Source organism: Bos taurus, chromosome 1, assembly GCF_002263795.3.
Source record: "Bos taurus isolate L1 Dominette 01449 registration number 42190680 breed Hereford chromosome 1, ARS-UCD2.0, whole genome shotgun sequence".
Classification (NCBI taxonomy): domain Eukaryota; kingdom Metazoa; phylum Chordata; class Mammalia; order Artiodactyla; family Bovidae; genus Bos; species Bos taurus.
Genome location: NC_037328.1, coordinates 231878 through 256299, shown reverse-complemented (window position 1 = coordinate 256299; position 24422 = coordinate 231878). Strand labels below are relative to the sequence as shown.

Below are 24422 nucleotides of genomic sequence, written 5' to 3'. Positions count from 1 at the left end.
AAAAGCCATACATGTACATGATTCAGATTTATAAATATTGGCATAATAAGTATGCCATTATGAAAGAAAAGAATTACAAAGCACTAAGGAAAAACAACTAGATGAATATGAAGTTGGGGAGGAGGATGAAGGGGAAGAATTCCTTTAAGAAGGACAAGATGAATATAAGATGGAATGAGGGTGAAGATGAGACAGATATTATACAAACCTAACAGAAATAGTGGGGTCAGTCAGACCAGGAACTCTATATTATAAATATGCAAGAAATTATTTCAAATTCAACTTAAGAAGAGAAAGTGAGGTTGTAGAAAAACAATGCTCATACTCTTTTGAAAGACATATAGCTGATTTTTATGAAGAACTTAAAAAAATGTGTTCATTATTTTTTTTGGTGGTTGTTTTCGAGGTTGGTGGTGATTCTTGTTTTTTCATTGAATTGAAGTGTAGTCAGTTTAAAATACTGTGTAAGTTTCAGGTGTACAGCAATGTGATTTGTTTATACTTGTGTATTTGTGTGTGTGTGTGTGTGTGTGTATATATATATATATTTAATTTAGTTCCCTCTGGAAGTTTACTTAAATTTGAAGTGATTTCTCTTTTAAAAAAAAATTCTCACTTTGAAATGAAGTGATGTCTTCTACTTATCCTAGCAAAACTTTTGTTTAGAGATAATTCAAGATGAGCCGTGTTTTAGGCCTTTGGATACGTATTATGAATTAAGAATTTCTGGCCCTTCTGTTTCTTATGGTTTCTAACTTCAGTTCAGTCGCTCAGTCATGTCCAATGCTAGATACTTAATGCACTTATTTAATTTATCTTACTGTTTGCTATAACCTTGGTGGATGTTTTAGATCTTTCTGAAAATAAAGAGGAAATACATAAGCATTTTATCTATTCTTTTTACTAAAATTATAATTTATAATTTTATAAATGAGATTCTAAATCTCTCTTCATTAAATGAGAAAATTTTCAGCTGCAATAGTCTGAAAGAAGAAATGTAGAAGTATATTTTTTTCCTCTGGAGAGATTCTGATTTCTTTTTTCTGAATGTCAGCAAATAATGGGTAATTACATACAGTAAATGAATGAAATCATGATTTATGCTTTTTTTTATATAGACTACTTGTTATTATTAAATCATAAAGAAAGAAAAATTACCAGCAGAGTTTATAAAATTATCTGTGGAAGATAATTTTCCTTTTAAAAATATCTCTAACAACATGTACATTCCACGTTATTTTTATTTATTTATTTTTATTTTAATTGGAGGCTAGTTACTTTACAATATTGTAGTGGTTTTCCCATACACGGACATGAATCAGCCATGGATGTATATATATTCCCCATCCTGAACTCCCCTCCCACCTCCCTCCCCATCCCATCCCTCTGGGTCATCCCAATGCACCAGCCCTGAGCACCCTGTCTCATGCATCAAACCTGGACTGGCGATCTGTCTCACATATCATAATATACATGTTTCAGTGCTATTCTCTCAAGTCATTCCACCCTTGCCTTCTCCCATAGAGTCCAAAACACTGTTCTTTATATCTGTGTCTCTTTTGCTATCTCACATATAGGGTTATCGTTATCATCTTTCTAAATTCCATGTATATGCATTAGTATACTGTATTGGTGGTTTTCTTTCTGGCTTACTTCACTCTGTGTAATAGACTCTAGTTTCATTCACATCATTGGCACTGATTTAAATGTATTCTTTTTAATGGCTGTGTAATATTCCATTGTGTATCTGTACCACAGCTTTCTTATCCATTCATCTGCTGATGGACATCTAGGTTGCTTCCATGTCCTGGCTATTATAAACAGTGCTGCGATGAACATTGGGGTACACGTGTCTCTTTCACTTCTGGTTTTCTCACTGTGAATGCCCAGCGGTGGGATTGCTGGGTCATATGGCAGTTCTATTTCCAGTTTTTTAAGGAATCTCCACACTGTTCTCCATAGTGGCTGTACTAGTTTGCATTCCCACCAACAATGGAAGAGGGTTCCCTTTTCTTCACACTCTCTCCGGCATTTATTGTTTGTAGACTTTTGGATAGTAGCCATTCTTACCTACGTGAGATGGTACCTCATGGTGGTTTTGATTTGCATTTTCCTCATAATGAGTGATGTTGAGCATCTTTTCATGTGTTTGTTAGCCATCTGTATGTTTTCTTTGGAGAAATGTCTGTTTAGTTCTTTGGCCCACTTTTTGATTGGGTTGTTTAATTTTCTGGAATGAGGTGCAGGAGCTGCTTGTATATTTTTGAGATTAATTCTTTGTCAGTTGCTTCATTTGATATTATTTTTTCCCATTCTGAAGGCTATCTCTTCACCATCCTTAGAGTTTCCTTCTTTGTGAAAAAGCCGTTAAATTTAATTAGGTCCCATTTGTTTATTCTTGCTTTTATTTCCATTACTCTGGGAGGTGGGTCATAGAGGACCCTGCTGTGATTTATGTCAGAGAGTGTTTTACCTATGTTTTCCTCTAGGAGTTTTATAGTTTCTGGTTTTATGTTTAGATCTTTAATCCATTTTGAGTTTATTTTTGTGTATGGTGTTAGAAAGTGTTCTCGTTTCATTCTTTTACAAGTGGTTGACCGGTTTTCCCAGCACCACTTGTTAAAGAGACTGTCTTTTGTCCATTGTATATTCTTGCCTCCTTTATCATTGATAAGGTGTCCATATGTGCATGGATTTATCTCTGGGCTTTCTATTTTGTTCAATTGATCTATATTTCTGTCTTTGTGCCCGTACCACATTGCCTTGATGACTGTAGCTTTGTAGTATAGCCTGAAGTCAGGCAGGTTGATTCCTCCAGTTCCATTCTTCTTTCACAAGATTGCTTTGGCTATTCGAAGATTTTTTTATTTCCATACAAATTGTAATATTATTTGTTCTAGTTCTGTGAAAATACCGTCAGTAGCTTGATAGCGATTGCATTGAATCTAGAGATTGCTTTGGGTAGTATACTCATTTTCACTTTATTGAGTCTTCCAATCCATGAACATGGTATATTTCTCCATCTATTTGTGTCCTCTTTGATTTCTTTCACCAGTGTTTTATAGTTTTCTATCTATCTATCTATCTATAGGTCTTTTGTTTCTTTAGGTAGGTATATTCTAAGTATTTTATTCTTTTCGTTGCAATGATGAATGGAATTGTTTCCTTAATTTCTTTTCTGTTTTCTCATTGTTCATGTATAGGAATGCAAGGGATTTCTGTGTGTTAATTTGATATCCTGCAACTTTACTATATTCATTGATTAGCCTAGTAATTTTCTGGTGGAATCTCTAGGGTTTTCTATGTAGAAGATCATGTCATCTGCAAACAGTGAAAGTTTTCTTCTTCTCTTCCAATCTGGATTCCTTTTATTTCTTTTTCTGCTCTGATTGCTGTGGCCAAAACTTCCAAAACTATGTTGATTAGTAGTGGTGAGAGTGGGCACCCTTTTCTTGTTCCTGACTTGAGGGGAAATGCTTTCAATTTTTCACCACTGAGGATAATGTTTGCTGTAAGTTTGTCATATATAGCTTTTATTATGTTGAGGTATGTTCCTTCTGTTCTGCTTCCTGGAAAGTTTTTATCGTAAATGGATGTTGCATTTTGTTAAAGGCTTTCTCTGCATCTGTTGAGATAATCATATGGTTTTTATCTTTCAATTTGTTAATGTGGTGTATTACATTGATTGATTTGTGGATATTGAAAAATCCTTGCATCCCTGGGATAAAGCCCACTTGGTCATGATGTATGATCTTTTTACTATGTTGTTGGATTCTGTTTGCTATAATTTTGGTAAGGATCCTTGCATCTATGTTCATCAGTGATATTGGCCTGTAGTTTTCTTTGTGTGTGTGTGTGTGTGTGTGTGTGTGTGTGTGTGGCATCTTTGTCTGATTTTGGTATTAGGGTGATGGTGGCCTCCTAGAATGAGTTTGGAAGTTTACTTTCCTCTGCAATTTTCTGGAAGAGTTTCAATAGGATAGGTGTTAGCTCTTCTCTAAATTTTTGGTAGAATTCAGCTGTGAATCTGTCTGGACATGGGCTTTTGTTTGCTGGAAGATTTCTGATTACAGTTTCAATTTCCATGCTTGTGATGGGTCTGTTAAGATTTTCTATTCCTTCCTGGTTCAATTTTGGAAGGTTATACTTTTCTAAGAATTTGTCCATTTTTTCCAAGTTGTCCATTTTATTGGCATATAGTTGCTGATAGTAGTCTCTTATAATCATTTGTATTTCTGTGCTATCTGTTGTGATTTCTCCATTTTCATTTCTAAGTTTGTTGATTTGATTTTTCTTCCTTTGTTTCTTGATGAGTCTGGCTAGTGGTTTGTCAATTTTAGTTATCTTCTCAAAGAAGCAGCTTTTAGCTTTGTTTATTATGGTTTCTTTTGTTTCTTTTGCATTTCTTTCTGCCCTAATTTTTAAGATTTATTTCCTTCTACTAACCCTGGGGTTCTTCATTTCTTCATTATCTAGTTGCTTTAGGTGTAGAGTTAGGTTATTTATTTGGCTTTTTTCTTGTTTCTTGAGGTAAGCCTGTATTGCTATGAGTTTTCCCCTTAACACTGCTTTTACAGTGTCCCATAGATTTTGGGTTGTTTGGTTTTCATTTTCCTTCGTTTCTATGCATATTTTGATTTCTTTTTTGATTTCTTCTGTGATTTGTTGGTTATTCAGAACCATGTTCTTCAGCCTCCTTATGTTGGCATTTTTAATAGTTTTTCTCCTGTAATTGACGTCTAATCTTACTGCTTTGTGGTTAGAAAAGAGGTTTGGAATGATTTCAATTTTTTTGAATTTACCAAAGCTAGCTTTATGACCCAGGATGTGATCTATCCTGGAGAAGGTTCCATGTGCACTTGGAAGAAAAAGGTGAAATTCATTGTTTTGGGGTGAAATGTCCTATAGATATCATTTAGGTCTAATGAGTCCATTGTATCATTTAAAGTTTGTGCTTCCTTGTTAATTTTCTGTTTAGATGATCTATCCATAGGTGTGAGTGGGGTATTAAAGTCTCCCACTATTATTGTGTTATTGTTAATTTCAGCTTTCATACTTGTTAGCATTTGCCTTACATATTGTGGTGCTCCTATGTTGGTGCATATATATTTATAATTGTTATTTCTTCTTCTTGGATTGATCCATTGGTCATTATGTAGTTTCCTTCTTTGTCTCTTTTCACAGGCTTTATTTTAAACTCTATTTTATCTGATACGAGTATTGCTACTCCTGCTTTCTTTTGGTCTCCATTTGCATCAAATAACTTTTTCCAGCCCTTCACTTTCAGTCTGTATGTGTCCCCTGTTTTGAAGTGGTCTTTTGTAGACAACATATATAGGGGTCTAGTTTTTGTATCCATTCAGCCAGTCTTTGTCTTTTGGTGGGGGCACTCAACCTCCTTACATTTAAGTTAATTATTGATAAGTATGATCCTGTTGCCATTTACTTTGTTGTTTTGGGTTTGAGTTTATACACCCTTTCTGTGTTTCCTGTCTAGAGAAGATCCTTTAGCATTTGTTGGAGAGCTGGTTTGGTGGTGCTGAATTCTCTCAGCTTTCGCTTATTTGTAAAGCTTAATCTGGGTTGTAGGTTTTTCTCTTTGATCACTTCAAGTATGTCATGCCATTCCCTTCTGGCCTGAAGAGTTTCTATCGAAAGATCAGCTGTTATCCTTATGGGAATCCTCTTGTGTATTATTTGTTGTTTTTCCCTTACTGCTTTTAATATTGTTCTTTGTGTTTGATCTTGGTTAATTTGATTAATATGCGTCTTGGGGTGTTTTGCCTTAGGTTTATCCTGTTTGGGACTCTGTGGGTTTCTTGGACTTGGAGGACTATTTCCTCCCCCATTTTAGGGAAGTTTTCAACTATTATCACCTCAAGTATTTTCTCATGGCCTTTCTTTTTGTCCTCTTCTTCTGGGGCTCCTCTGACTCGAATGTTGGGGCATTTAGCATTGTCCCAGAGGTCTCTGGGGTTGCCCTCATTTCTTTTAATTCTTTTTTCTTTTTTCCTCTCTGCTTCATTTATTTCTACCATTCTATCTTCTACCTCACTTATCCTATCTTCTGTCTCCGCTATTCAACTGTTGGTTCCCTCCAGAGTATTTTTTATCTCATTTATTGCATTATTCATTATTGATTGACTCTTTTTTATTTCTTCTAGGTCCTTGTTTAACATGTCTTGCATTTTCTCAATCCTTGGCTCCAGGCTATTTATCTGTAACTCCATTTTGTTTTCAAGATTTTGGATCATTTTTACTATTATTATTCTGAATTCTTTTTCAGGTAGACTCCCTATCTCCTCCTCTTTTGTTTGGTTTCATGGACATTTATCATGTTCCTTTACCTGCTGAGTATTTCTCTGCTTTTTCATCTTGTGTAGATTTCTGTGTTTGGGGTGGCCCTTCAGTACTCTGGCAGTTTGTGTTTCCTCTTTATTGTGGAGGTTCCTCGCTGTGGGTGGGGTTGGACGGTTGGCTTGTCAAGATTTCCTGGTTAGGGAAGCTTGTGTCAGTTTTCTGGTGTATGGAGCTGGATTTCTTCTGTCTGGAGTGCAATAAAGTGTCCAGCAGTGAGTTTTGGGATGTCTATGGGTTTGGTGTGACTTTGGGCAGCCTGTATATTAAAGTTCAGGGCTATGTTCCTAGATTGCCAGAGAATTTGTGTGGCTTGTCTTGCTCTGGAACTTGTTGGCTCTTGGGTGGTGCTTGGTTTCAGTGTAGGTATGGAGGCCTTTGGATGAGTTCTCATTGATTAATGTTCCCAGGAGTCAGGAGCTCTCTGGTATTCTCAGGTTTTGGACTTAAGCCTCCTGTCTCTGGTCTTCAGTCTTATTCTTAGAGTAGCTTCAAGACTTCTCCATCTATACAGCACAAATGATAAAACATCTAGGTTAATGATGAAAAGCTCCTCCACAGTGAGGAGCACTTGGAGAGGTTCACAGAGTTACATGGAGAAGAGAAGACGGAGAAGGGAGATAGAGGTGACCAGGAGTAGGGGAGGGGGAATCAAAAGGGGAGAGAGCAAGCTAGCCAGTAATCAATTCCCTATGTGCTCTCCACAGTCTGGACCCCTTGTAGAGGTTCACAGAGTTACAAAGAGAAGAGAAGAGGGAGGAAGGAGACAGAGGTGACCAGGAGGAGAAAAGGGTGAATGAAAAGGAGAGAGACAGATCAAGGCACTAATCAGGTCCCTAAGTATTCTCCACAGTCTGGAACACACAAAGAGATTCACAGAGTTGGGTAGAAAAAGAAGGGAGAGGGAGGAGATAGAGGCGACCTGGTTGGTGGAGACAAAGCAGAGTCAAAAAGGGAAGAGAGCAATCAAGCCAGAGAGCAATCAAGCCAGTAGTCACACTCCAAAGTAAAAATGGGTACCGCAGATTGGGTTCTTAAAGACACAAAATTGATAACAAATACCAAAAAGCAAGGATTAAAAATCTAGAGTAGAGGTTAGACTCTAAAAAATACAATATTAGAAAAACAAAACAAAGTCACAAAAATTATGAAATATATATATGAAGTTTGCTTTAAAAATAGGGTCTTTTTTTGCAAGGTAATAGTAGGTTATAAAAATGAAAATTAAAGGAGTGATGTCAGGGGACATTCAGCTTTAAGGAATCCAATATGTTATTCTTTTCTTTTGTGTGCCATTTCTCAAGGATTCTCTATTCCTCATCAGTTGCTGCAGGAATGAGCAGAGCTGCATGCATTTCCCGGGACTGAGATCCTGAGAAAGGGTGATCTGCTTGGTCCCTTCAGTGACTCCCTCCAGTGATCTCACTGAAATGTAATCTGCTCAGTTATGCAGACATGCAATGCTTTCTGGCCCTTCGAAGATGGTTATTTGCTTGGCTTTGTTTTTGCTCAGTTTTTTTTTTTTTTTAACTGCCTAAAGCTGCCTTGTATAAAGATATATAAACATGCTTTTCTGCAAACAAATCACCCTTGTTTCACTCGAGACTTGGGTCCCCTGTGTACCTCTTCTCATTGACTCCAGTCCCCAGGTCCTCATCTACAAAGACCATGACAAAATAATAGAGAACTTAAAAATTATATATATATATATATATTTATATATTTAAATAATGATAATAGTAAAAATATATCTAGGAATTTCTCTGGAGCTGTTGTGGGCAGTGTGGGGTCAGTTCAGTTTCAGATAGTTCCTTGATCCAGCTTATACTTCTCAAGATTTATAGGCCCCTTCCAATGAAGTCGCTGCTAACTACAGGGTTTTAATCTGTTGCACCTGTCACTTCCAAAGCAGTTCCCACTGTTTATTTTAGCTTCCGTTGCTGTTCTCTTCAGTGTCTAATTTCTGTCCTGATACAAAGGGGCAAAGGTGGTCACTTATTTAGGCTCACTTGTTCAGTACAGCTGTGGGGACAGAGGGACACTGCAAACAAATATTACTGGCATGTGTGGGGAGTGCTTACAGTGTCTCAGCCACACTGGGTTTGCCTGTGCTCATGGCTCATGTGCTTTCCCACTCTACACTTCTCAGGCTCTAGGTTGCTCTGCCAGGGAACTATCTGAAGCGGGCCCTGGGTTGTGTGCACTTCTGAGGTCTAAGCCACTCAGGTTCAGTTTCTCAGGTAGTCCACAAAGGGGCAGACTCCGTTGGGCCTGCGTTTTTTGCCCTTCCCAGGTCTGAGCAGCTCAGGCGACCAGGAGCTTGGCGAGCTCTGTCTCCCTAGGTGGGGAGTTTGTCTTATCACCTCCCTGGTCCCAGCCACTCAGTTTCCTGGGGGGCAGCGGGTGCGCCCGTCTCCAGTGTGCCCTATGTCTCTTCTGGGGAGCTGATCTCTGGCTGCGACCCTCCTGGCAGAAGTCAACCATCCAGAATCCCAAGGGGTTTTGGTTAGCGACTGGGTGCCTGCTTGCTAGAGGCTGCCTCTCTGGAGCCGAGTTTGCCTCTTTCCAGCTCTGGCTGTCCCCCTCCTGCTTCCCTGTCTCCAGTGGGGGATGGGCCGATACACAGCCATCTAGCTCTCCTCTGGTATTCACTCATTCCTTTTTTTTTTTTTTTAGTGAAAATCATATTTATTTATTTTTTAATTTTATTTTATTTTTAAACTTTACATAATTGTGTTAGTTTTGCCAAATATCAAAATGAATCCATCACATGTGTTCCCCATCCTGAACCCTCCTCCCTCCCCATACCATCCCTCTGGGTCGTCCCAGTGCACTAGCCCCAAGCATCCAGTATTGTGCATCGAACCTGGACTGGCATCTCGTTTCATACATGATATTTTACATGTTTCAATGCCATTCTCCCAAATCTTCCCACCCTCTCCCTCTCCCACAGAGTCCATAAGACTGTTCTATACATCAGTGTCTCTTTTGCTGTCTTGTACACAGGGTTATTGTTATCATCTTTCTAAATTCCATATATATGCGTTAGTATACTGTATTGGTGTTTTTCCTTCTGGCTTTCTTCACTCTGTATAATAGGCTCCAGTTTCATCCACCTCATTAGAACTGATTCAAATGAATTCTTTTTAATGGCTGAGTAATACTCCATTGTGTATATGTACCACTGCTTTCTTATCCATTCATCTGCTGATGGACATCTAGGTTGCTTCCATGTCCTGGCTATTATAAACAGTGCTGCGATGAACACTGGGGTACTTGTGTCTCTTTCCCTTCTGGTTTCCTCAGTGTGTATGCCCAGCAGTGGGATTGCTGGATCATAAGGCAGTTCTATTTCCAGTTTTTTAAGGAATCTCCACACTGTTCTCCATAGTGGCTGTACTAGTTTGCATTCCCACCAACAATGGAAGAGGGTTCCCTTTTCTCCACATCCTCTCCAGCATTTATTATTTGTAGACTTTTGGATCGCAGCCATTCTGACTGGTGTGAAATGGTACCTCATAGTGGTCTTGATTTGCATTTCTCTGATAATAAGTGATGTTGAGCATCTTTTCATGTGTTTGTTAGCCATCTGTATGTCTTCTTTGGAGAAATGTCTATTTAGTTCTTTGGCCCATTTTTTTGATTGGGTCATTTATTTTTCTGGAGTTGAGCTGTAGGAGTTGCTTGTATATTTTTGAGATTAGTTGTTTGTCAGTTGCTTCATTTGCTATTGTTTTCTCCCATTCTGAAGGTTGTCTTTTCACCTTGCTGATAGTTTCCTTTGATGTGCAGAAGCTTTTAAGGTTAATTAGGTCCCATTTGTTTATTTTTGCTTTTATTTCCAATATTCTGGGAGGTGGGTCATAGAGGATCCTGCTGTGATGTATGTCAGAGAGTGTTTTGCCTATGTTCTCCTCTAGGAGTTTTATAGTTTCTGGTCTTATGTTTAGATCTTTAATCCATTTTGAGTTTATTTTTGTGTATGGTGTTAGAAAGTGTTCTAGTTTCATTCTTTTACAAGTGGTTGACGAGATTTCCCAGCAGCACTTGAAGAAACTAAAGACCTAGATATAGAAAAATATAAAACACTGGTGAAAGAAATCAAAGAGGACACTAATAGATGGAGAAATATACCATGTTTATGGATTGGAAGAATCAATATAGTGAAAATGAGTATACTACCCAAAGCAATTTATAGATTCAATGCAATCCCTATCAAGCTACCAACAGTATTCTTCACAGAGCTAGAACAAATAATTTCACAATTTGTATGGAAATACAAAAAACCTTGAATAGCCAAAGCGATCTTGAGAAAGAAGAATGGAACTGGAGGAATCAACCTACCTGACTTCCGGCTCTACTACAAAGCCACAGTTATCAAGACAATATGGTACTGGCACAAAGACAGAAATATAGATCAATGGAACAAAATAGAAAGCCCAGAGATAAATCCACGCACATATGGACACCTTATCATTCCTTTGTTTTTTGAGCGGGCCTGGCAGTGCCTTAGGTTAGGGCTTTTTGCAGGATAGTTCTCTCTCTGTCTCTCTCTCTCTTTTTTCCTCTCTCTCTCTCTCTCTGGCTATCCCACAGTTTGGGTTGCTGTCTCATGTTAGTTCCCTCAGATTGCCCCCTCAGGACATTCAGGCCCAGTCCTTACCCTAAGCAGTGCAGCCCGTGCCTCCCTGTTCAGCCCCCACTTGCTGGTGGTGGATGCAAGCACAGGGAGTTCCAGTTAGGCACGTGTTCCATGGGGTTTATTTATTTATGTATTTATTTTTCCTCCCAGTTATGTTGCCCTCTGAGATTCCAAAACTCCCCACAGACCCACCGGTGAGAGTTTTTCCTGATGTTTGGAGACTTCTCCCCTTTTAAGACTCCCTCCCTGGGATGGATCTCTGTCCCTACCTCTTTTGTCTCTCTTTCTATCTTTTATATTTTGTCCTACCTCCTTTCGAAGACAATGGGCTGCCTTTCTGGGTGCCTGATGTCCTCTGCCAGCATTCAGAAGTTGTTTTGTGGAATTTGCTCAACGTTCAAATGTTCTTTCAATGAACTTGTGAGGGAGAAAGTGGTCTGCTCATCCTATTCCTCTGCCATCTTAGGACCATGCCCCAGCCCCCCGTATTATTTTTAAGAAACTATTAATTTCAGTGTTCATAGATGTGAAATTACCAGGTCATTTCTGTGTTTTGTGAAACTAACATGTAAATTCTTCCATATAGAAAAGTTAGTCCTTGTGGTTACTTGATTTTTTTAGTTGTTTTTTTCTTTCCCAATGTGAATATTGAGTCCTTATTGATCATCATAAATGTATTTGAAAACTTTTAAACCTTCAACTTGGATAATCATAGTTCTACTCCTTTTTTTATATCTAGGTCATTCCTTTAATCTTTACCTGCCATTCCAGAAGACATAGATAAGAAGTTACAGTCGTTAATGTGCTGTTTACAGGGAAAGAGGCAGTAAACCATCTGAATGTTCAAATAGGGTTGTAAAAAATTCATTTATTCTTAAATGAAGGATAATTGCTTTCCAGAATTTTGTTGTTTGCTGTCAGACATCAACAAGAATCAGTCTTAGGTACACCCATGTCCAATCCCTCCCAAACCCCCCTCCAATCTCCCTCTCCATCCAACCCTTCTGAATTGTTGAAGAGCCCCTCTTTGAGTTCCCCGAGTGATAGGGCAAATTCCCATTGGCCATCTATTTTATATATGGAATTGTTAGTTTCCATGTTACTCTTTCCATCCATCTCACCCTCTCCCCTCTTTCCCTTCACCCGTGTCTCTAAGTCCATTCTCTCTGTCTGTTTCTCCATTGCTGCCCTGCAAATAAATTTGTCAGTACCATCTTTCTAGACTCCATACATATGTGTTAGTATCAGATGTTTATATTTCTCTTTCTGGCTTACTTCACTATGTATAATAGGGTCTAGGTTCATCCACTTCAATAGAAATGACTCAAATGCATTCCTCTTTACAGCTGAGTAATGTTCGTTTGTATATATGTACCACCACATCTTCATCCATTCATGTGTCGATGGCCATCTAAGTTACTTCCACGTTCTAGCTATCATGAACAGCACTGCAATGAACATTGGGGTGCATGTGTCTCTTTCCATTTTGATTTCTTTAGGGTATACTCCTAGGAGTGGATTTGCTGGGACATATGGTGATTTTATTCCTAGTTTCTTAAGGAACCTGCATACCATCTTCCATAGTGGTTGTTATCAACTTATCTTGCCATCAGCAGTGCAAGAATGTTCCCTTTCCCCCCATACCCTCTCCGGCATTCATTGTTTGTAGCCTTTTTTTATGATGGCCATTTTGGCTGGTGTGAAGTGGTATCTCATTGTGGCTGAGCAGTAAAGAATCTGCCTTCAGTGGGAGACCTAGGTTTGATCCCTGAGTCGGAAAGGAGGGCATGACAACCCACTCCAGTATTTTTGCCTGGAGAATCCAATGGACAGGGGAGCCTGGAAGGTTTCAGTCCTAAGGTGGCACAGAGTCAGACATTACTGAAGCAACTAAGCAGCAGCAGAGGTAACAGACTTTTGGTTGATGGCCATTCTGCCTGGTGTAAGATGGTATCTCAGTGTAGTTTTGATTTTTATTTCTACTGTGGTTATTTACCAAATCGACGTTGACAAGATAGTGCTTGAGGCTTGAAAGTATTGCTACATTTGGATTGTCAAGTTGATCTGCAAGGAACGTTTCAAGAGATGCAAAAGCATGGGAAATAGTAATAAATATGTGGGGCTACAATAATAGTAGTTAGCTTTAGTGATGTTTTAGTAAGTGCAAGCCATTTTGCATAGCTTAAGTAGCACGTGCAGAGTACCTTTATGACAGCCGTACTTGAAGTAACATAAAGTAACGGTGCCCTGTTTGAAGGTGGCAGCTATGGAAGGAGATAATAAGGGCCTGATCTCCTAGATGTGGCAGCCACTGCTTGGTGATGCAGCACCGTGTTTGAATTCAGCATCCTGGTTCTGTCATATAGCAACTGTGGGATCTTGGCAAAACCTGTGTTAACCAGGTTAAAGGTAGGGTATTTCTTCAAAAGTGATTAGGAAAACTTCATGCAACTCATTGTTATCATCCATTCTAGCAGAGTATCTCTGAGAGCCTTCCACAGAAGTATGTGGATCATTTACCTGGAACTGCTGGTCAAAGAGGAAAAAAGACATTAATTGGACAAGTAGAAGGTAAGAACTGTATTTTACAGAACAATCATTTGACAGAACATTGATTGAAAATGGGAATGCTGATTCATTCTAATAGGCAAAGAAAATCACCTGTCAGATGGGTAGTGAGAAAAAAAGATGAGAAAAGGAGGGCAATTATGTATCTTATCAGGTGTCTACCACAGATTACATTGAGAATCCGGTTTAAGGAGCTAAATTATTAGTTCTTAGGCTTACTTTGCAGTCCACTGTTTAAGACTTTGTCCAGTTAAGATTCTCCAATGCAGGTGGTTCAGTTTCGATCCCTGCTCAGGGAATTAACATTCCATGTGACACAAGACCAAAAACAAATTATTAGTTCTGTTTCAAGATACTTTATGACCTAAAGAAAGTCAAGAAATAAGAGGCAAGAGGGAATGAAGGATGAGAGAGGCAGAGGGTACACGGAGGAAATGAAGAAAAGGAAGCACAGGTCTGTGGGGGAAGGGGGCAATAAGTAATGAAGGTCTTTAGATAAAGGGAGAGTATTTGACATGGACAGTGAATTGGAAGTGAGCTTCTGGCACCAAAACTTGTCAGAGAAGAACAGCAAAGTTCTCTCCTCTTCCTGTTTACTCGTTATTAGGAAGACGTTCAGAACTGTGGTCCCTGGGCGTGCAGAGTGGTGTGTCATCCTCTGGGGGAGCGTGGGCATAGGTGCTCAGCTGTAATGTGTACAAATTGGTGTCATACAAAATGTGCTGCTTTCCAGCATTGTGTCACATGGGACAAAACAAGAGAGCTGGGAAGAAGGAGAGAACAGGATGCGTGATGGGGGAGACCAAGGAACCCACAGCCTCATAGAGAGTCCACTGGAAGGTTTCCAACTTCTAATGCCATTTCAGTTTGAGGGGACGTGTTCACGTGAGGAAACAGAGGTTGAGATTTCTGGAGAATGAATTAAGTTGAAGTCATGTAGAAGCAGACTTCGTGTAGACCAGAGCTTCTCAAATTTTAATTAGTCACTTGGGGACCATGTGTGAAGTGCACATGCTGAGCAGGAGGTCTGAGATTCTGTGTTTCTAATAAGCTCTCCGAGTAGCAAGGGTGTAGCCTTGCATATAGAGAAATCTGGAAGAAGAGCATTGGATAATGCAGGACATAACAGGATCAAGGAAAAGCATTATTTTGTGTTTCTTTCTGAGTGTGTTTATAGCCAGAGGGAAGCAAAGAGTTGAAGTAGCAGTTATAGGTGTAAGATACCATTGCTAAGCAAAGAGGAGAAAGAAATGGTAGGTGTCAGGTAATGTTTAACGTTAGGACTCCTGTATGTTGTTTTCTGTTTTTCATGAACCCTCTGTTCCTTATCAGTTCCTGGTATACAGGAACAAGTGGAGCGGCACGCTATTCCCAGGACTGAGGTCACGGAACGGAATGCATACGTGGATTTCCTTCAGTAACTTTTACCCTACAGTAAAACTGTTTAGTCACGACCCTCTTACTCAAGATATGGATTGTCTTCTGGCCTTGTGGTGATTGTTATTCCTTGTTATTCCCTTGGTAACCATTGTTTTACATCTGGCTTTTGTTATTTTCTTAACTTTATTTTTTTGCCTAAAGCTTCCTTGTATAACAATATATAAACTCACACAAACATGAATAATGCACCCTTGTTCCACTGGAGACTTGGGTCTCCTGTGTCCTTCTTTGTTTTTCTGGCTAGTTCTTTGGAGCATGGAGGCCTGCCGAGCTCACTTTCCTGCCCAGGCTACCAAGACCTTGAGAAGACGCCCTGTGCCCTAGTGAGCAGTACAAGCCCTATTCTAGGGCCTTATTGGTTTACCACCTAACCCAGGGAATATTAGTCTCTCTCTTTTGCTTTCTTTTCATTGACTCCGATCCACCAGGCCCCAGTCTATAAAGAAGATCACAGGTAGGGATGATCCATAGAAAGGATGTCAAGGAGGAAGATTTAAGTCCACAGATCCAGATATTACTACCCTTTGGATAGGAGAGAATCTAGTGAAAGGACAAAGGGAGGAAAAGAGGGCCTTAGGGAGGTGAGTTTGGAGTTCATGAGGACACTTGATAGAACTCCTTCTAGATGACTTCAGTGTATTTGCCCTGAAAAGAGATAAGATCATTATTGCTCCAGAGAATCCTGGAGGTGGGAGGGAGTGCTAGAAGTGGGGGAAACCACAGACCCTCCGAGTAACTCTTAGGCATCAAAGATATATGTTGTGCTGGTATTTGTTATTCAAATTAGATTAATTTGAAAAAGGAGGCATTGACTTTTTTTTTTTTTTAAGATAGCTGATTCTTTGAAAGTTGTTTCATAGAAATCCTTTGAAGCATTAGTATGATGTACCAAGCCAAACTAAATTTTGAAGCCAAACAGATTAATAGGGTTCATTCCCTAAATGCTAGAAATATTTTTAATAAATACTACGCTGATTTTGAAATGTGCAAGATTTTTAATTTCTAATAATTCTGTGGCAATTAAATGTATTATTTCCTTTTCATTATCTTTGGTGGATTCCGGTGTCTGTCTTACCAGCGTCCTAAGATCCCCCTAAAAACAAGACACTAAAACTGAATGTATTCAGTGCCAAGGCTGAGTGTGAGGATTCTGCTTGGTACTAACTCTGCATGAATGTACAGCTGGATTTCATATTTACATGTAATTAACTTTGTGTCCCTTTTTCCTTTTAGATTCTCCTGGGAAATATCCTAATGTGAAGGTAAAAAGGTTTATGATTTTGTCTTGAATTCTGAACTGTGGATCGTCTCCTATGTACATTATTTAGTAATCAACTTGTTTCCAAACCCCATTCAGCCAGCAGTCAGAATGAAAGAGTCTGCAGCTAATAAAACAGTCAGAATGAAGGATTTACAAATATCCAGTTCAGGTAAATTTTGCAGTACACAGTTAAGTCTGGAAAGAGGGACACTGAACTATTTGAAATGCTCAGTCTTCATACTTCTAATATTTTCTTTGCAAATTTAATTGAAGAATTGGACATACACAAAGCAAATGTTATTGTTGATACTTGTGTCTTGAAATAAAAGATATTTACAAGGATAAGAACAAGAAATTTTTAAATTGTAAGCTTCAACTCAACATGTTTCTGTATATGCTTCAACACTCTGAAGTTCTCAATTTGGAATCTCTATACTTCTCAGGAACTCTCCGAGATTAAATTTTAGACTCTAAGTTTTTTCCAGTGTCCAAAAGTGCTTGTTTGAACTCGAACCTTTCCCTAGAGTAAAACTTCACTTGTTAATATGTCAGTTGTACTTCAGCTTATAATTGTTTCATTATAGTATTATTACACAGATGAATGTAGGACAATCAGATGTTTTGATGAGCAGGCTGTGTGTGTCTGTGTTTGTATGTGCATGTGTTTGTGTGTGTGTGTGTGAGTTTGTGGCATCTTTGATTATTAGAAGTAGGGGAAGTAATCATAATTTAATGACTATCGGATAGACATAATCTTTTGAAACAGTGATTCTGAAAGTTGTTGGCTTTAAGAAAGCTTGCTCCTTGGAAGGAGTTATGACCAACTTAGATAGCATATTCAAAAGCAGAGATATTACTTTGCCAACAAAGATTCATCTAGTCAAGGCTATGGTTTTTCCTGTGGTCATGTATGGATGTGAGAGTTGGACTGTGAAGAAGGCTGAGCGCCGAAGAATTGATGCTTTTGAACTGTGGTGTTGGAGAAGACTCTTGAGAGTCCCTTGGACTGCAAGGAGATCCAACCAGTCCATTCTGAAGGAGATCAGCCCTGGGATTTCTTTGGAAGGAATGATGCTGAAGCTGAAAGTCCAGTACTTTGGCCACCTCATGCGAAGTGTTGACTCATTGGAAAAGACTCTGATGCTAGGAGGGGTTGGGGGCAGGAGGAGAAGGGGACGACAGAGGATGAGATGGCTGGATGGCATCACTGACTCGATGGACGTGAGTCTCAGTGAACTCCGGGAGTTGGTGATGGACAGGGAGGCCTGGCGTGCTGTGATTCATGGGGTTGCAAAGAGTCGGATACGACTGAGTGACTGATCTGATCTGATCTGATACTCTTAAAAATTATTGAGAATTCCAAGGAACTTTTGTTTATGTCTATTGATGTTTACTATATGGGAATTCAGTTGAGTTCAGTTGCTCAGTCGTGTCCGACTCTTTGCGACCTTATGGACTGCAGCACACCAGGCTTCACTGTCCATCAGAACTCCCAGAGTTTACTCAGACTCAAGCTCATCGAGTTGGTGATGTCATCCAATCATCTCATCCTCTGTCTTCCCCTTCTTCTCCCGCCTTCAGTCTTTGCCAGCATCAGGGTCTTTTCCAGTGAGTCAGTTCTTCACATCAGGTGCCCAAAGTATTGGAGTTTCAGCTTCAGCATCAGTCCTTTCAATTAATATTCAGGACTGAGTTCCCTTCGGATGGAGTGGTTGGAGATCCTTGCAGTCCAAGGGACTCTCAAGAGCCTTCTCCAACACTACAATTCAAAACCATCAATTCTTAGGTGTGCAGCTTTCTGTACAGTCCAACTCTCACATTCATACATGACTACTGGAAAAACCATAGTTTGGACGAGACAGACTGATGTTGGCTAAGTAATGTCTCTGCTTTTTAATATGCTGTCAAGGATGGTCATAGCTTTTCTTCCAAGCAGCAAACATCTTTTAATTTCATGGGTGCAGTCACCATCTGCAATGATTTTGGAGCCCCCCCAAATAAAGTCTGTCACTGTTTCCATTCTTTCCCCATCTATTTGCATGAAGGGATGGGACCGGATGCCATGATCTGAGTTTTCTGAATGTTGAGTTTTAAACCAATCTTTCCACTCTCCTCTTTCACTTTCATCCAAAGGCTCTTTAGTTCTTCTTCGATTTCTGCTATAAAGGTGGTGTCATCTGCATATCTATGGTTATTGATATTTCTTCTGGATATCTTGATTTCAGCTTGTGCTTCATCCAGCCCAGAATTTTGCATGATGTACTCTGTGTATAAGTTAAATAAGCAGGGTGACAATATACAGCCTCGACATACTCCTTTCCCTATTTGGAATCAGTCTGTTGTTCCATGTCCAGTTCTAAGTGTTGCTTCTTGACCTGCATACAGATTTCTCAGGAGGTAGGTCAGGTGGTCTGGTATTCCCATCTCTTTAAGTATTTTCCAGTTTGTTGTGATCCACACAATTAAAAGCTTTTGGGTAGTCAATAAAGCAGAAGTAGATGTTTTTCTGGAACTCTCTTGCTTTTTCCATGACCCAGTGGATGTTGTCAGTTTGATCTCTGGTTCCTCTGCATTTTCTAAATCCAGCTTGAAAGTTTGGAAGTTCACATTTCATGTTCTGTTGAGACCTGGCTGGGAGAATTTTGAGTATTACTTTGCTAGCGTGTGAGATGAGTGCAATTATGCAGTAGTTTGAGCATTCTTTGGCATTGCCTTTTGTTGGGATTGGAATGAAAATTGACCATTTCCAGTCCTGTAGGCACTGCTGAGATTTCCAGATTTGCTGGCATATTGAGTGCAGCCCTTTCATAGCATCATCTGTTAGGATTTGAAGTAGCTCAACTGCAATTCCTTCACCTCCACTAGCTTTGTTCGTAGTGATGCTTCGTAAGGCCCACTTGACTTCGCATTCCAGGATGTCTGGCTCTAAGTAAAGGATCACACCATTGTGCTTATCTGGATCATGAAAATCTTTTCTATATTGTTTTTATGTGTGTGTTCTTACCACCTCTTCTTAATATCTTCTGCATCTATTAGGTCCATACTACTTCTCTCCTTTATTGTGCCCATTTTTGCATGAAATGGTCCCCTGGTATCTCTAATTTTCTTGAAGAGACCTCTAGTCTTTCCCATTCTGTTGTTTTCCTCTATTTCTTTGCATCAACCACTGAGAAAGGCTTTCTTATCTCTCCTTGCTATTCTTTGGAACTCTGCATTCAAATGGGTATATTTTTCCTGTTCTCCCTTGCCTTTAGCTTCTCTTCTTTTCTCAGCTATTTGTAAGGCCTTGTCAGACAACCATTTTTCCTTTTTGCATTTCTTTTTCTCTGGGATGTTCTTGATCAATGCCTCCTGTACAATGTTACAAATCTCCATCCATAGTTCTTCAGGCACTCTGTCTATCAAAACTAATCCTTGAATCTATTTGTCATGTCTACTGTATAACCCTAAGGGATTTGATTTAGGTCATACCTGGATGGTCTAATGGTTTTCCCTACTTTCTTCAATTTAAGTCTGAATTTTGCAATAAGGAGTTCATGATCTGAGCCACAGTCAGCTCCCGGTCTTGTTTTTGCTGACTGTATAGAGCGTCTCCATCTTTGGCTGCAAAGAATAGAATCAGTCTGATTTCATCATTGACTGTCTGGTGATGTCCGTGTGTAGAGTCTTCTCTTGTGTTGTTGGAAGAGGATGTTTGCTATGACCAGTACATTCTCTTGGCAAAGCTCTGTTTGCCTTTGTCCTGCTTCATTTTGTACTCCAAGGCCAAATTTAACTGTTACTCCAGGTATCTCATGAATTCCTTCTTGTACATTCCAGTCCCCTATATTGAAAAGAACATCTTTTTTCGGTGTTAGTTCTAGAAGGTCTTGTAGGTCATCATAGAACTGTTCAACCTCAGCTTGTTCAGTGTTACTGGTCAGAGCATATACTTGCATTATTGTGATATTGTATGGTTTGCCTTGGAAATGAACAGAGATCATTCTGTCATTTTTGAGATTGCATCCAAGTACTGCATTTGGGACTCTTGTTGACTGTGATGGCTACACCATTTGCTCTAAGGGATTCTTGCCCACAGTAGTGGACATAATGTTCATCTGAGTTAAGTTCACCCATTCCAGTCCATTTGGGGGCTTCCCTGGTAGCTCAGTTGGTAAAGAATCTACCTGCCATGCAGGAGACCCGAGTTCAATGCCTGGGTCAGGAAGATCTCCTGAGGAAAGAAATGGCAACCCACCCCAGCATTCTTGCTTGGAAAATCCTATCTCCAGAGGAGTCTGGCGAGCTACAAATAGCCCATGGGGTCAGAAGCATCAGACACGACTTACTGCCTAAACCACAAACCAGTTCCTTTTAGCTCACTGATTCCTAAAATGTCGATGTTCACTCTTGTCATCTCCTGCTTGACCACTTCAATTTCCCTTGATTCATGGACCTGACATTCCAGGTTCCTATGCAGTATTGCTCTTTACAGCCTTGGACTTGACTCCCATCACCAGTCACATCCACAGCTAGGTGTTGTTTTTGATTTGGCTCCATCTCTTCATTCTTTCTGGATTTATTTCTCCACCAATCTCTAGTAGCATATTGGACACCTACTGACCTGCTGATGGGGAGTTCATCTTTCAGTGTCCTATCTTTTTGTCTTTTCATTCTGTTCATGGTGTTCTCAAGGCAAGAATACTGAAGTGGTTTGACATTCCCTTCTCCAGTGGACCATGTTTTGTCAGAATGTTCCAGCATAGCCCGACTCTCTTAGATGGCCCATCACGGCATGGCTTGCTCATAATTTCATTGAGTTAGACAAGTCTGTGGTCCATGTGATCAGTTTGGTTTGTTTTCTGTGATTGAAGTTTTCAGTCTGCTTGCCCTCTGATGGATAAGGATAAGAAGCTTATGGATTCTTTACCAACTGAGCTATAGGGAAGCCCTGAAACTTCCTGATGGGAAATACTGATTGAGAGGGAAACTGGATCCTGTTCTGATGGGCGGGGCCATGCTCTGTAAATCTTTAATCCAATTTTCTGTTGATGGGTGGGGCTGTGTTCCCTCCCTGTTGTTTGACCTGAGGCCAAACTATGGTGGAGGTAATGAAGATAATGGCACCTCCTTCAACAGGTCCCATGCATGCACTGCAGCACTCAGTTATCCTGACCGTGCATCAGGCCACCTCCAACCCTCGCCTCAGCCAGAGACTCCTAGAAATAAAACTAAAAAAGGCACACACAATCATAATAGCTAATTCCATTCGTCACTAGAGTTCTTATATCACATATCCTGTCTCTGGAGAACTTCTGTGTACACTCAGAACATAATTGAGCATGCAATTACGTTTAGAGTTGTTGTGAAAAGAGTTTTGACCTCTTGGATCCCCTGGCCCAGTGCGTCTTTGGACTTCAGGGATTCTCAGGGCACACTACAGAACCACCATTTAAAACCATTGGCATGGTTGGATGTGAAATGATAAAGGAAGCCTTGTGTTGACACGGGGTTTAAAGTTTAACTTTTACATTTCTTGTTTGTCTCTTTGATTTCTCTGAAGAAATTTAGACCTGAGAGTTCCTTTTTTTTAAGCAAATATTTCTGTATTGCGTTCATTCTTCCCTCATGGTGCTCTGTGCTCTTTGGATCTAGTGTTGTCCTAGACTTATCCTATTTTCACATGGAAACAATTGGTCACCCACAAGACTATCAGGTCTTATATAAGTTTATGATATCTATCCAGGACTTAAAAATCAGTCCTGAAGATATTGATAATCTGAGGAAAGACCATCTCATTGTAATTAAAGAAGTTGTCATTGGTGGTAGTGTTCAGTCGCTAAGTCGAGTCCAATTCTTTGTGAGCCCATGGGCTGCAGCACGCTAGGCCTCCCTGTGCCTCACCATCTCCCAGAGTTTGCCCAAGTTCATATCCATTGCATCAGTGATGCTATCCCACCATCCCATCCTCTGCCATCCCCTTCTCCTCCTGCCCTCAATCTTTCCCAGCATCAGGGGATTTTCCAGTGATTCAGCTCTTCACATCAGTTGCCCAAAGTATTGGAGCTTTAGTTTCAGCATCAGTCCTTCCAGTGAATATTCAGCATTTATTTCTCTTAGGATTGACTGGTTTGATCTCTTTGCTGTCCAAGGGACTCTCAGATGTCTTCTCTAGCACCACTCTTTGAAAGCATCAATTCTTCAGTGCTCAGCCTTCTTTATGGTCCAACTCTCACATCTGTACATGACTACTGAAGACCATGGCTTTGGCTGTATGGACCTTTGTCAGCAAAGTGATGTCTTTGCTTTTTAATGTTGTCTAGGTTTGTAACATTAATTAAAGTAGTAACATTCATTAAAAGTGTTTTTAAAACCATGGTCTCTAGAGCACACAGTATTATAAGGCACAATTAAGTGTAAAATAAGGTAGATGTACATTTTCTTAATAATATATTTGTATGTTGAAAAATAGTCATGTATGGATGTGAGAGTTAGACTATAAAGAAAGCTGAATGCCGAAGAATTGATGCTTTTGAACTGTAGTGTTGGAGAAGACTCTTGAGAGTCCCTTGGACTACAATGAGATCCATTCAGTCCATCCTAAAAGAAATCAGTCCTGGGTGTTCATTGGAAGGACTGATGTTGAAGCTGAAACTCCAATATTTTGGCCACCTAATGCAAAGAGCTGACTCATTTGAAAAGACCCTGATATTGGGAAAGATTGAGGGCAGGAAGAGAAGGGGACGACAGAGGATGAGATGGTTGGATGGCATCACTGACACAATGGACATGAGTTTGGGTAGACTCCAGGAGTTGGTGATGTACAGGGAGGCCTGGCATGCTGCAGTTCATGAGGTCGCAAAGAGTCAGACATGACTGATTGACTGAACTGAACTGAACTGATGTTGAAAAAATAATTATTGGTAAAGTTCTTATGGAATACAGAATATGTAATAGAAGTTTAGTGAATCAAAATCAGTAATACTAGGCAATTAAAAAGTAGAAGAAATGAGACACACTAGTTTACATCTCTTCATGAATGATGGTGACCTGTGAGATACTGTAAGCTGTGAAGGACTAGTGAGTTTCAGGGAAGAGGAGGGCATGGAACTGATTCTCTGAAGAAAGACTTTGTACAAGTTAGTCAGAGTTGTATTCTCACATTCTAATAAGTTGAGACTTTGTTTTCACATTTTTCAAATGGGGCTTCTGCTGCTTTGAGTCTCAATAATGAGACTTGTCAAAGAGCCAGGCATTTGAAAGTTGATGGTCAGTGTGCATTTGTGTCCCATTCAATGACCAAAAGTCAGTCAGCATCCACAGAATTTGGACAGAAGACCATAATAGATAAAATGAAGATGAAGACTGTAACAGTGTTCCTGGTAGGGAATTACTCTCTCTGTCAGCTATGCAAGTTGGAGCTGCCAGGAAACAGAGGAAGCAAAGAAGGTAATACAGAAGCCCAGAGCACTCAGCTGTGGGCCACCTGGGCATGGCCTTACCATCCTTCTGATGGTTCCAAATTAGATTCTGTGGCAAAGTTTACCTTGTGCTGACTCCTTTTATGCAGCCTACAGCCAATCAATACCTCTTAGCAAGGTGTTTGCGTTCTCCATCTGACCAAAGTAATACAATAAATAACAAAGAGAGTTAGGAAAATGTAAGTTCATTCAGGCTGGTGTTTAGCATACACCTGAGAGTGGGTAGCAGGATTACATTTAGAACTCTGGGACTAGTTGGGAGACTAGGTAGCCATCTAGAGACTGCCTTCTCAAAATGGGACTTCATACCAGTGTTTTTATATGGCTGTCAATTCATAAGAATTAGTCATGATTATATTCAGTATAACTGCAAAAGCAACTCTGATACCAAATACTAAAATATTTTTTGTGTTTTCTGTGACTTCATATTTTTTAGAATTAGCTTTCCCAGTGGGAGTGGGAGTCATGGGAAATTTGCTACATAGTACCTCCTTCTCAGCTGTGTCCACATAGTATGTCAACTTGTTTTAGTATTTGTAATGAATTAAGAGTTCACAAGAAAAGTTGGTATAAAGGAGTGGTGTATCACTTAAAAGCAGTATATAGAAAGTCAATTCTGATTCTATTAGGATGCCCAGTCTATTGAGTAACCACGTCTAAGAAAGTGTTGTCCATAAATACTAACTAATTTAGC

At 39.7% G+C, this 24422-nt stretch overlaps 1 long non-coding RNA gene across 1 annotated transcript in view; it reads left to right on the top strand.

Moving 5' to 3' along the window:
- Positions 1–24422, top strand: part of LOC101903639 (uncharacterized) — a 54684-nt gene that overhangs the window by 26824 nt on the left and 3438 nt on the right. Inside the window, exons 8-9 of the long non-coding RNA XR_003035135.2 lie at positions 13474–16269; positions 16365–16437. This is a non-coding gene — a long non-coding RNA (uncharacterized lncRNA). The remainder of the gene's footprint in view (positions 1–13473; positions 16270–16364; positions 16438–24422) is intronic.